The sequence below is a fragment of the Balaenoptera ricei genome, chromosome 9, assembly GCF_028023285.1.
Source record: "Balaenoptera ricei isolate mBalRic1 chromosome 9, mBalRic1.hap2, whole genome shotgun sequence".
NCBI lineage: Eukaryota > Metazoa > Chordata > Mammalia > Artiodactyla > Balaenopteridae > Balaenoptera > Balaenoptera ricei.
Window position 1 is genome coordinate 45,150,357 of NC_082647.1, and position 14,798 is coordinate 45,165,154.

The window sequence follows — 14,798 nt, forward strand, 5'->3', positions numbered from 1 at the left end:
TGAAAGCATTTTCTCTAAGATCAGGAGCAAGACCAGTATGTCCATTCTTGCCACTCTTATTCAACATAGTTCTGGAAGTCCTAGCCATGGCAATCAGAGAAGAAAAAGAAAGAAAAGGAATACAAATTGGAAAAGAAGAAGTAAAACTGTCACTGTTTGCAGATGACAAGATACTATACACAGAAAATCCTAAAGATGCTACCAGAAAACTACTAGAGCTCATCAATGAATTTGGTAAAGTTGCAGGATACAAAATTAATACACAGAAATCTCTCACATTTCTTTTTTTTTTTTAACATTTATTTATTTATTTATTTATTTGGCTGCACCAGGTCTTAGTTGTAGGACGCGGGATCTTCATTGCAGCACCCGGGATGTTCACTGCAGCGTGTGGGCTCTTTTAGTTGCGGCATGTGGGCTCTTTTAGTTGCAGCATGCAGGATCTAGTTCCCTGACCAGGGATTGAACCCAGGCCCCATGCACTGGGAGCACAGAGTCTTAACCGCTGGACCACCAGGGAAGTCCCTCTTGCATTTCTATACACTAACAACGAAAGATAAGAAAGAGAAATTAAGGAAACAATCCCATTTACCATCACAAAGAATAAAATACTTAGGAATAAACCTACCTAAGGAGGCAAAAAACCTGTACTCGAAAACTATGAGACGCTGATAAAAGCAATCGAAGATGACACAAACAGATGGAAAGATATACCATGTTCTTGGATTGGAAGAATCAATACTGTCAAAATGACTATACTACCCAAGGTAATCTAGATTCAGTGCAATCCTTATCAAATACCAATGGCATTTTTCAGTAGGACAAAAAATTTTTAATTTGTATGGAATCACAAAAGACCCTGAATAGCCAAAGCAATCCTAAGAAAGAAAAACAGAACTGGAGGAATCAGGCTCCCTGACTTCAGACTATACTACAAAGCTACAGTAATAAAAACAGTATGGTATTGTCACAAAAAGAGAAATATAGCTCAATGGGATAGGACAGAAAGCCCAGAAATAAACTCATGTACCTATGGTCAATCTATGACAAAGGAGGCAAGAATATACAATGGAGAAAAGACAATCACTTCAATAAGTGGTGCTGGGAAAACTGGACAGCTACATGTAAAAGAATGAAACTAGAACATTCTCTAACACCATACACAAAAATAAACTCAAAATGGATTAAAGACTTAAATATAAGACCGAATACTATTTAAAACTGTTAGAGGAAAACATAGGGCACTCTTTGACATAACTTGCAGCAATATCTTTTTGGATCCACTTCCTAGAGTAATGAAAATAAAAACAAAAATAAACAAATGGGACCTAATTAAACTTAAAAGCTTCTGCACAGCAAAGGAAACTATAAATAAAATGAAAAGACAATCCTCAGAATGGGAGAAAATATTTGCAAACAATGCAACCAACAAGGGATTAAGCTCCAAAATATACAAACAGCTCAATATCAAAAAAAAAAACCCAATCAAAAAAATGGACAGAAGATCTAAATAGACATTTCTCCAAAGAAGACATACAGATGGCCAAAATCACATGACAAGATGCTCAACATCCCTAATTATTAGAGAAATGCAAATCAAATCTACAGTGAGGTATCACCTCACACCAATCAGAATGGCCATCATCAAAAAGTCTACAAACAATAAATGCTGGAGAGGGTGTGGAGAAAAGGGAACCCTCCTACACTGTTGGTGGGAATGTAAATTGGTACAACCACTATGGAGAACAGCATAGGGGTTCCTTAAAAAACTAAAAATAGAACTAGCATATGATCCAGCAATCCCTCTCCTGGGCATATATCTGGAGTAAACCATAATTACAAAAGATACATGCACCCCAATGTTTCATTGCAGCACTATTTACAATAGCCAAGACATGGAAGCAACCTAAATGTCCATCAACACAGGAATGGATAAACAAGATGTGATACACACAGACACACACACACACACACACACACACACACACACACACACAAAATGGAATATTACTCAGCCATAAAAAAGAATGAAATAATGCCATTTGCAGCAACATGAACAGACCTAGAGATTATCATACTAAGTGAAGTCAGTCAGACAGAGAAAGACAAATATCATATGATGTCACTTACATGTGGAATCTAAACAAATGATACAAATGAACTTATTTACCAAACAAAAACAGACCTACAGACTTCAAAAACAAACTTATGGTTACCAAAGGGGAAAGGTGGGAGGGGAGAGGGATAAATTAGGAGTTTGGGATTAACATATACACACTACTATAAATAAAATAGATAAATCAACAAGGACCTGCTGTATAGCACAGGGAACTTTACTCAATATTCTGTAATAACCTATATGGGAAAAGAATCTGAAAAAGAATGGAAATATGTGTATGTATAACTGAATCACTTTTCTGTACACCTGAAACTAACACAACATTGTAAATCAACTATACTCCAATATAAAATAAAAATTAAACTTAAAAAAGAATAACTTCAACTGCAAAAAAAAAAAAAAAGAAAGGAGAAATGTACAAAGGAACCTAGAATATCTTATTATACCAGATATAAAGAAAGCTATCAAAGACTATTAGAGTCACGTTAAATGACTCTGGAGCCCACTAGTCAACAAGAACCATTGAGCAGGCCTGACTACTGCTCCATGGGATGGGAGACACCTGGGACGCTTGACGGCTGGACCCACAAGGACAGCAGGGACTGTAACCACCATTCAAACCTCCTCGTCAATCGCACAGTGTGGGCAAACCCCTGGTCCCAGGAATACGGCCTGGTGGGCCACAGGGGCCTGACGCCCAAGGGCAAGTGTGCAAGAGCTAACTGCAAACGTGTGTTCCACTGTGACTCAGCATCGAGGCTCCCTGGAATCAGTTCTCAGGTCTGGCTGTGTAGAGACAGATGAGGCCACAAAAAATTAAAAATGAACCGAAAAACCACTGAGCAGAGAGAGGGCAGTTTGAGCAACAGTAAGAATAAAAACTCCAACAAGAGGAAGATATATTAGGCTAATGATTTGTTGAAAATTAAAGCTTCTGAATTATAACACATTTCCCTTTCACATTTTTTTGACCCAGACAAATACCACGTTTATTTCACAAACACTGGGAAGATGGGTTGGAGGCAGAGGTGGGACACGGGTGCAAAGCTGCACACAGTCATCGGCAGCCCACAAGCCACACTGAGGGTCCAGCCAGGCAGTGCCTCCAAGTCCACAGGCAGCAGAAGTGAGCGCAGGGAGGGCCCTGAACACCAGGCCCCCTGAAAGCCGAAGGGGCACAGCTCCAGCTGTCCCGCGAAAACCACACACAAACAAGAGTGGGGGTGGCCCCGCCCACACAGACCGTCCAATCACCCATCTTCACTCTGGAGGTCTGAAGGATTGCAACCATGACCCCAAAGAGGCCGATGGCGCTGCCAAAGATCTCCACGATGAGAATCTTTACAAAGAGGCTGGGGTTCTGCACATCAGCCAAGGTGGCTCCAACTGCCCACGACGCCCACACAGACTCCACAGAAGAGGTTAGACAGGCCCAGTGTGAGGCCAGCCCCAAACATGGAGTAGCCTGCATGGTAGTTTTGATGGCCAACGGCCTTGGGGTCAGTAGCACTGCAAGGCTCAGCCACGTTGCTAATGACAATCGCCATGATGATGCCGTAGATGGCCACAGCCTCACAGAAGACGACGCTGATCAGGTTCTTGGTCTTAATCCTGGGGGCCTTCACCCCTTCCCCAGTGATGTAGATGCCCCATGCTGCCCCAACCACAGACAGGGAGATAGCTAGGCCAATGCCCAGGTTTGACCACATGACGGGGGAAGTCTCCGTCAGGAACCATGCCACATCAAAGCGGGAGCCCAAGTCAAAAATGGTGTAGCAGATTCCCACGACGAGCAGGCAGGCCCTGAAGGCTACGAAGACCCCGGAGTAGAGCAGCACTAGCCCCGTCATGGCGGCAACAACGCCATGGGGGGGCAGGAGCTCAAACCGCGTCCCTGCATCCGCTATCCACCCTGCAGCCTGTGGGCCCGCCCTGCAGCGTCACCTCCTCTTTCATTTTTATTGTGATTCCTTTTCCCTGTTATTTTTCATTGTACCAGTAACATTATTTTTAGAGGAAAAACACTGAAATACAAACATTAATATATGTATTTGAAAGTAGGTATTTTCCCAATACTAAGCACATGCTGTATCATGTATTTTCCATGTTGAAAATATTCTTCTCTCTGTGGGAGAGTACCAGCTGTTTACTGGTATGCAAAGGAACTTATTTTACCCTTAATCCACTGAATCTCCTAGGGGATACCACTGTAAAATATGTCAATGGTTTTTTTTTTTCCTGGAAATGGTCTACTAAATAATCTCTTTTCTTTATTATCTTCAGAAATTAAAACATTAGCATGAAAAATTTCAAAATTTCTTAATTATTTTTATTTGGGAAAAGTGTACTCATTAGAATATATGGAATATTAAACCCTAAATAAGAGGACTTTATATCAAAAGAAATATCATTAATCATCTAATGAATGTCAAAAATTCTATTTGTGTTCCTGCCAAAATACAGAAACTTATTTTTAAAAATTGAACTATTACTTTCTTTGTGTGTGTGTGTGTGTAATTCAGATTTTATTGCTTATTATATCATTCCATACAATTTTAAGTAAACAGACTTTGAGAAAATATACTGGGAATATTAAACAGATGATGGCAATATTGATGAAAATGTTCCAGTGTTTTACATAAGGTAGTATAAGAGGCACCACTGCCACCATCACCCTCCAAAATTTGTATGTTTCACATAAAAAGAGTAAAATAGTTCATTGGCATTTAACTAGCATTATTCTTTGTAATTTATGCACCAAGATACACCTAAACAACTGCAGAATCTTCAGAGCAAAACAAAGCATTTTCTTTCACTAGCAGATATAGCAGTTTCAGTTTCTTTAAAAAACAAGCAAACATGGGCTTCCCTGGTGGTGTGGTGGTTAAGAATCTGCCTGCCAATGCCGGGGACACGGGTTCGAGCCCTGGTCCGGGAAGATCCCACATGCCACAGAGCAACTAAGCCTGTGTGCCACAACTACTGAGCCTGCGCTCTAGAGCCTGTGAGCCACAACTACTGAGCCCGCGAGCCACAACTACTGAAGCCCGCGCGCCTAGAGCCCATGCTCCACAACACGAGAAGCCACCACAGTGAGAAGCCCGCACACCGCAACGAAGAGTAGCCCCTGCTCGCCGCAACTAGAGAAGGCCCACACGCAGTAACAAAGACCCAATGCACCCAAGAATAAAAATAAAATTAAATAAATAAATTTAAAAACAAGCAAACAAATCAACACAACTACACACACAACCCCAAAACAAAAGTTGGCATATTTCAGTGGTCCTGAATTTTGATGTTTCTATTGTATTAATTAAAGAAATAAAATGTGATTCAGCATTTAAAAACGAGACTGATCTTCTTCACCATAATTATACTTACTTTATAATTCAAACGATTTAACTGAAGCCAATGTTAACCCAGCAAAAACCATGGATACAACTCAAACTGCTCTTTGGCTAAGGAAATTTCTTTAAAAGTTAACTATTCTTTAAAAACTCAAACCCAAGCTGCACAGGTGTAACTTTAAGAACCAACAACTGACCCTTCCAGAAACCACAGCAGTAGTTCCAAGTGTTTTGAAGCTGGGGAACATACACAGAATCACTGTAAATCGCACATACACATCAGTAACTTCCTGATAAAACTGTACTAATAGTTTGCTCTACTATGACTAAAAAAATAAATCAAGCAGGTACTACAGTTCAGCATTTAAAAGACTTCTATGCCTATTTTTACAAAGATGCTTGGGCTGAGACATACATTTGGATACCTGAAAACAAACAAGGCTTGAAATGTGGTTTTATGTGAAACCACTTAGAAGAACTCAGTTAACCAAAAACTAAAAATACACAACAGATAAATAGGAATTTATTAAAACCACTGTCTCTAACAATATAAAAATTAAATATTAAGGCATCTTTTACTCTCATCTTGGTGTATGCAGCAAAGAGAAGTGTTTTAAATAGGAACCAGCACTTCTATTTCAAATGCTTTCTAACACATTTGGCAGATTTTTTTTCTTTCTCCTATTCCACATTCCATTGAAAGCTCTCATGATCAAACACCATGACCCAAACCAAGAGAAAAGTATAAACAGACATTGACTTATTAAAAAGCAGTTCACCCTTGAAAAATAAAAAGGAACTACAAAGAATATTCTGTATAGGGAACTTCCTGGCGGCCCAGTGGTTAGGACTCAGCGCTCTCACTGCCAAGGGCCCGGGTTTGATCCCTGGTCAGGGAACTAGGATCCTGCACGCTGCGCGGTGTGGGGAAAAAAAAGAATTATGCATAAAGTTCAAATACTAGTATTTAAATTTCTCTGAAGCAATTTGCCCTTCAGTAATTAAGAGAAAGAAGGGATGAAGACTTAAAGACGAGAAGCCTATTAATATGGATCACGCTGTGGACTCGTTCACTCGTAGTCTGCTCTGTTGAGATGAGAATTTGAAAAGGGCTTCATACTCCCTTAAAAAAAAAAATCACATTCACCAGAATAAGATCATTTAAATTAACACTGATTATATACAATTCCCCATATTTGTCCACTTATGAAGCTCAATTTCTTCATAAAATATACTAAACAGTAACATTTTCACCTTTTATTAAGGCAAGTTTGGGACTTTATGTTGGTAGAGTAACAGGCCATAGCATGGAATCTTGCCAGCCCTCCCGCCCCCATCAAGTGTGAATGTGATCAAGCCTCTACACCCAGCTACCAACCTATGAAACTACAGATGTTAGAAGAACATGTTAAATTATTTATGCCTAAAGGATCCAATCAGCAAAATCCAGATCTTGGAAAACTGTACAGGACAAATGACCCAGTTTCTTCAACAAATTGGAAAAAAATACAAAGTTGTAGAGGAGGAACCTATGGTGACTTGAAAGATTTATCAACTAATGGCATTGTGTAGACTTTAGTTCAGTACTAATTCAAACAAACTAAAAATAAATATGGCTCCACACAAACACCTGTACATAAGCAATTATTCGTAATAGCCAAAAAAATGGATAAACAAAGCCTGGTAAATCCATACAAAGGAATATTATTCGGCCACAACAAGGAATGAAGTCCTTATTCATGTTACAACAGATCAACCTTAAAAACTTTATACTAAGTGAGGGTGTTACCGAACCAGGTTTGTTCTGCCGGATGCGCAGAAAGTCAAAATGGTGAGATGCCGAGATTTGCAGCAAAGCGAGAAGACGGAAAGACAAATCTCAAACCTGCCTTCCCAAAGGCAAGGGGCTCAGGTATTTATGGGAAAAAGAACAAAGAAGCAGGGCAGTCCGAGGTGTGGAGGAAGAGGAAAGGTTATTGGAAAAAGGTGTGATAATTGTTCTGGGCAGGCCTCTGCACGTTCAATATGTCACAAGCAGATGCTCCCGCATGCCCAGTTGAAGGGTCAGTGGTCCTATCCAGTCCTAAGCAGCTTGGCTCAAACCAGACAGAGCTGACTCTTGGCTCAACTTGAAGCAGAGGCAGCTGACTCCAAGTTCCTGGAAAACACCTTGGGCAAACATATTGTTTAGGCTACGTGCTGCTTGGAGGACCTGAAAGTCTTAAAACCTTGATTAGTGAAGGCAGGTGACGTGGATTGCACCACGGTTTCAAATGAAGCCAAACATAAAAGACCACATATTGTAATTATTCCACTTATATGAAATATCCAGAAGAGGCATACCCACAGAAATTAATTTGGAAATGGGTAGTGACTGCTAATGGATACAGGGTTTCTTCTTGGTGTGATGAAACTAGTGGTGATGATTGTACAACTTTGTGAAAATACTATAAACCACTGGACTGTACACTTTAAAAGGGTGAATTTTATGGCATGTGAATTGTATCTCAGAAAATACAGCATTCATGGGACAAATGGAAATTTGAATAATGACTTGCTACTTGATAATATTATCAATTTATAATATTAAAAAATATTTATTTTTTGAGATACATTCTCAAAAATTTACAGATGAAATATGATGCTAGAATTCGCTTTAAAAATAATACAGAATAGGTGGGAAATCATTATTTTGAGTAAGGATTACATCAGGCAAGAATCATCAATGGATTCTGTAATGGTCCTAACATATGCCCACCAATTCTTTGATATTCTCCCTTCAAGAGTTGGAACTTTAGGGAATTCCCTGGCAGTCCAGTGGTTAGGACTCAGCACTTTCACTGCCAAGGGCACGGGTTCAATCCCTGGTCGGGGAACTAAGATCCCACAAGCCGCGCGGTGTGGCCATAAAAAAAAAAAAAAAAAAAAAAAAGAGTTGTAACTTAAAAAAAAAAAAAATTGGAGCTAAATTTCCCTTCCCTGGAATGTGGGCTGGACTTGGTTCCTCACTTCTAATGAGTTGACTGTAGTGGAGGTGACAGTGTGTGACTTCTAAGACTAGGTCACAAGGCTTTGCCCTCTCCTTGCTCTCTCAGGGATCACTTGCTCTAGATGAGGCCAGTACCATGCTATGAGGACACACAAGCAACCCCAGGGAGAGGCCCATGTGGCAAGGAACCAAGGCCTCCTCAGTTCCCACTAACTAAGATCCCATAGGCTGTACGGTGCGGCATTGAAAAAAAAAAAAAAAAGCTCTGAAGAACACAATTGACAAAACTGGAATAAGAATGGTACAGTAGATAAAATTATTGAGTCAATGTTCAATTTACTGAGGTTGATAATTATACTATGGTCTATAAGAGAATATCCTTATTCTTAGGAAATACACAATGAAGTATTTAGGGATAAAGGATTGTGATGTATGTTGCCCTCAAATCATTCCCCCAAAAAAGTGTGTGTGTGTGTGTGTGTGTGTGTGTGAGAGACAGACCTACAAATGAAGCAAATGGAATAAATGTTAATAATAGATGAAAGTAAAGGGTAATGGGTATTTGGTTTTTTACTATTTTCATTTTTGCAACTTATATGTAGGTTTGAAATTATTTCCAAATAAAAACTTTAGAAAATCATATGGAGGGCTTCCCTGGTGGCACAGTGGTTAAGAATCCGCCTGCCAGGGGACACGGGTTCGAGCCCTGGTCTGGGAGGATCCCACATGCCGCGGAGCAACTAGGCCCGTGAGCCACAACTACTGAGCCTGCGCATCTGGAGCCTGTGCTCCGCAACGAGAGGCCGCGATAGTGAGAGGCCCGCGCACCGCGATGAAGAGTGGTCCCTGCTCGCTGCAACTGGAGAAAGCCCTCGCACGGAAATGAAGACCCAACACAGCCAAAAATAAATAAATAAGTAAATAAAATTTAAAAAAAAAAAGAAAAAAAAGAATCTGCCTGCCAATGCAGGAGACACAGGTTCGAGCCCTGGTCCAGGAAGATCCCGCATGCCGCGGAGCAACTAAGCCCATGCACCACAACTACTGACCTGCGCTCTAGAGCCCGAGAGCCACAACTACTGAGCCCTTGTGTCACAACTGCTGAAGCCTGCACGCCCTAGAGCCTGTGCTCTGCAAACAAGAGAAGCCACCACAATGAGAAGCCTGTGCACCAGAACAAAGAGTAGCCCCCGCTCACTGCAACTAGAGAAAGCCCGCGCACGGCAACAAGACCCAACGCAGACAAAAAAAAAAAAAAAAAGAAAAAAAATCACATGGCAAAAATATTCTATGGGAGGGAGGAAAATAAGTGAGGGTAAAGATGAAATAAGATTGACTATAGGGGACTTCCCTAGCGGTCCAGTGGTTAAGGTTTCCAACGAATGGGTTGTGGGTTCGATCCCTGGTCGGGGAGCTAAGATCCCACATGCCTCAGGGCCAAAAAACCAAAACATAAAACAGAAGCAATACTGTAACAAGTTCAATAAAGACTTTAAAAATGATCCACATAAAAGAATCTTAAAAAAAAAAAAAAGATTGACTATAAATTGATGAGTACTGAAGCTGAGTGGTTTATTATAAAAAGCTTAGGAACTTCCCTGGTGGTCCAGCGGTTAAGACTGTGCTACCCCCAATGCAGGGGGCCTGGGTTTGATCCCTGGTCAGGGAACTAGATCCCACAGACCTGGCACAGCCAAATAAATAAAAAAATTTTTTTTTTTAAAAAGGAAGTTTATTATACTCTCCTGACTACTTTTGTATGTATTTGAAAATTTCCATAATGAAGGTAAACAACAATGAAGCGACTGAACTTGAAGATCCCCTATGTCTCTCTGAGTTCAATGGTCTTTTTGAGCGTGGTGGGTTATGGATGATGTGAATTTGAGTTTCACCTTCGTTCAAGTTTTTCCTCCAAAAATTGGGGATAATAATTTCTACTAATAGGATTATTAACTTTATATTACACATGTCAAAGTTGTTAGCACATTTTCTAGCATATCCAATTGTTCAATATGTGTCAGTAATAATTATTACTATTGGATGAATAAGTGAAATATAAAGATTAATTTCCACTTGAGTTTAAAAGAAGTATTGTCTTCGGAGTTTGCTGTTAAGGGATTAGACCTGCATAACCACGATCATTATAGGCATGAGGTATTGGAATAGGTTCACCCTGGGTGCTGCGGAAAGAACAACGTCCTTATAATTAATTAGGTTGACTCCTATGTGTTAAGAAATTTTTTTTTTAACAGGATGTAACAGAGTCCTCTATTTACCCAAAATATCTTGTACAGAGCCCCCAGTAAAAGTACAAGACATAAAATTAGGCTTTTCCATCATTAAACAAAGGACTGGTGGAATCAAGCCTGCATTAAAAGTTGTGGTAAAACACATATAAAATTTACCACGTTAAGTGTTTTTAAGTATACAGTTCGGTGGCATTAAGTACATTCAAACTGTTGTACAACCATCACCACCATACACCTCCAGAACTTTTTATCTTGCAAAACTGAAACTCTGTACCTATTAAACAATATAGCTCCCCATTCCTCCCTCGCCCCAGCCTCTGGCAACCACCCTTCTGATTTCAGTCTCTGTGAGTTTGACTATTCCAGGTAACTCACACCAGGGGAATCAATACAGTAGTTGCCCTTTTGTGACTGGCTTATTTCACTGAACGTAATGTTCTCGTGGTTCATCCACACTGCAGCATGTATCAGGTTTCTTCCCTTTTTAAGGCTGAATAATATTCCATTGTATGTATATGTATCCACCACATTTTGTTTATCCAGCGATGGACACTTGGGTTGTGCACACCCCGTGATGACTGTGAAAAATGCTGCTATGAACTTGGGTGTACACATATCTCCGCCAGTCCCAGCTTTCAATTTCAAGCTTGGATGTTTACAATTTGTGGGAGAAAGTTATATTTTAAATTCCTCTTACCATCTGGCATTTAATTTGTTTGTTTGATGTGTTTAAGTGACCTGTAAGGGGACAATGATAATGCTTTTCCTGATAAAATACTAACATGAATGGTCTTGACCTATTCATAATAGCTAAGCTTCCGTTTCATTTCAGGTGAGTTCCTTCATGTGCAACACTACTCACATGACTACTGGAAAGTTATTTCTATTGGAGGGATTTGAAATAGCAACCTTGTTTTAGGCTTTGGATGCTGGGTGAGGATGGGGAAAACTGAAGCTGGTCAAGTTCATGGGAAAGGGCCTGGTTTCTCTTCAGCAAAAAGTCTTCCTCTTTGAGGCCTGAGAACTGTTACTTGCTCACATTTGATTTTCCCCGTGCACCCCTGTACGATGGCACTTCTTCCCTCTTTCCTGGAGGGTTACATAATTATGCAGCTCGACATCGTGGGCCTTTTTCCCCCGGACAGTACTTTCTGGAACTGCTAGATTTCCAGATGAGAACTGTTTATTCTGGATCAGACTTAATTTGGTCATCTGAATTCTCTTGGGTATGGAGAGTTTTTCTTACCCTTGGCCTACTTTTTGTGGTGCTAAATATCCTCTTACAGTTTCACCAAGCACTTTGTAAGACAGAAAGAGTTGAAAGCACTGCTTCTTTTGCTTTCTCAGTTCCTCCGGCTGTTTCAGTGCATCAGTTACATGGTGCTTCTCGGTAAGCCACAACCACAGAGGAAAGAAAGGAAGGTTTTGTTCATGTCACAATGTAAATCAAGTGCCTACTATGTGCCCTGCTCCAGTCCTCATAGTTCATTACAAAACCGCAACAGTAAGGATGGTGATGGAAATACATTCAGGGTCCAGCTGGGGGAAAAAAGGCACTGAAGGCCTGAGAGGCTCTAATTCCCATGCAGTGTGCTTGTATTCTGTGCCCTGGCACAGTTCAGAAGCAGAAAATCACCATTGTGTTATTGACCTCATATATCAACTCATTTTTCCATGTTCCCATAGCAACGTGGGAGAAACGGAGAAAAGACATAGGAAAGAGGAAGAAGAAACGCAGGGGAAGCAAGCTGGCCTCCTGCTTCCTCTGTATACTTCAGTAGGTTCTGCATTTTCTCTTCTCCTCGTTACCCCAGTTTCTACAGTGATTGTTCTGATAGCTGTCAAATGTGACAATGAGCGTCGCACTCACTAGTATAACACTGAAGCATCATAACTCAGTCCTCTGTTGGTTGTTCCCAGTGTTTCATTTTTCACTATAATGAAAAATGCTATGACAAAGAACTCCATGCACATGCCTTTTTTTTTTTTTTTTGCCTTTTGGATTATTTCCTTGATATTAACTCTTAGGAATGGAATGCCAATCAGGCTTGGGGGGAATTAAGTCCGTTTACATTGAGTTGGACGCTCTCCTGATGAAGGTACAGGGTCATAAAAATGTTCATGCCTGCGTTTTTTTTTTTTTTTTTTTTTTTTTTTTTTTTTTATAAATTTATTTATTTATTTATTTTTGTCTGTGTTGGGTCTTTGTTTCTGTGTGAGGGCTTTCTCCAGTTCTGGCGAGCGGGGGCCACTCTTCATCGCGGTGCGCGGGCCTCTCACTGCCGCGGCCTCTCCCATTGCGGAGCACAGGCTCCAGACGCGCAGGCTCAGTAGTTGCGGCTCACGGGCCTACTTGCTCCGCGGCATGTGGGGTCTTCCCAGACCAGGGCTCGAACCTATGTCCCCGGCATTGGCAGGCAGATGCTCAACCACTGCGCCACTAGGGAAGCCCCATGCCTGCGTTTTTGACACTCCTTAAAAGTGCATCTTGTTGAAAGCAATGAAATAAGCATTAGCTTAACATTCAAACACACTCAAAAAAGAACTCCGCTGGAGTGTGCAGGAACTCGATACAGCACAGGAAGCACTGCGTCATGGAGACCTAAATAAGGAAGGAATAAACAGTCAAGTGCTGGGGAAGGCATCCTCTTCAGTCAGTCATCATCCGGGAGGATTTTGTTGGAGCAGCTTCCCACCTAAGAGAGGATGTGAAAACCACCAATCTACCTCCTTTCTTTTATTCAGAACATAGGCCCAGAGAAGTCTTTTTTTAACATGCCCAAGGTCACGTAACAGTCTAGGACTGTATTCTGCCTTCAGCTTTTGGGGTTCTCTGTACAGAAATGCTGTCCTAGTAAGTAAGGGAAACTGAGGTAGCGATTGGAACCCAGGGGAGGAGGCCCTGAGGGAAGCGGCCCACGTGCTTCCTTGGGCCTTTCCTCTCTCCTCTTCCCATCTCTTTCCCAGCCTAGAGGGATGAGAAACACCATCTTAAATCGGCTGGTGGAGTGTTCATTTTATTGTTATCCTTTATACCCTACACATTGGATAAAAATTCATTTGAATCTCTTCAGTTGTTAATTTATAAAGAATTAAAAATTGTTGAAAGCAAATGTGTGTTCAAAGCTAACTGCGTATCAGATACACTGCCCGTGGGTGTGCTTAGGAAATTCACTTTCCTTTTATATCCAATTATGCTGTTCATTTCTGGTCCCCCCTCCTCAAACCCTAGGAATTCACACCATTTTCTTCATTTTCCTTTCATCTGTCTGTGGATTGTGACCTTTCACCTTCCAGTTACATATATCTTCTCCCTTCTCCGAAAGTCACAAATCAGAACTGTCCGTGCATCCAGTGTTTACTAAGGGCTTACTACGTCCCAGGCACTGTTCTAGTCCCTGACGACACAGCAGTGAATAAATCAGAAAGAAATCCCTCCTCACTTTCTATGGGGGAAGATGGACAATAAACCAATATGAACACAAATAAACGCATCGACAACCCATTCATCATCTAAACCCACCGCACCCATGGGAAACCCAAGCTTCAGAGATGGTGAGTAATAAGCAAGTGTGGATGCTGGATTTCAAACCCAGGCCTGTCTACATCCAATTTATGAGATCCTAACTTGTAAGCTACAAAGCCCTGAGCAAAAGCAAAGACTGATGCTGATTACTGTTGCCAAAGTCTAGCAAAATGAAAATGCAGGCACTTTTTTTGGTAATTTTCACTTGTCAGAGACACCAGCTTTTTTGGGTTTGCAGTTTTCTTGAAAGATGCACCTGAAAAATGGAAACCATATTCCTTCCATTGACCATGCCTACCTAACTCCAGAAACAAATTACAGTTTGAAATGGTTGGGGTTTTTTATGATTAAAAAATTTTTTAATGTGTCTTATGTGTACAATTTGATTTTAACTATGTATATACTTATGAAACCACATAGATCAAGTGAAATAGTTGATTTTAATCAACACTATGCTTGGCCTTGATATCTGTCACAGCTTGAAAGTGGATAAAGTATCTTCTGGTCCCCAAAGAAAACAACTTGATGTTTCTATTCGAAATGCTTTGTTTTGTGAAGGTGATATAAA

At 40.7% G+C, this 14,798-nt stretch overlaps 1 pseudogene; it reads right to left on the minus strand.

Moving 5' to 3' along the window:
- Positions 1-3,176: 3,176 nt before the first annotated feature.
- LOC132371282 (V-type proton ATPase 21 kDa proteolipid subunit c''-like) lies at positions 3,177-3,976 on the minus strand (annotated as a pseudogene).
- Between the last annotated feature and the right edge of the window lie 10,822 nt (positions 3,977-14,798).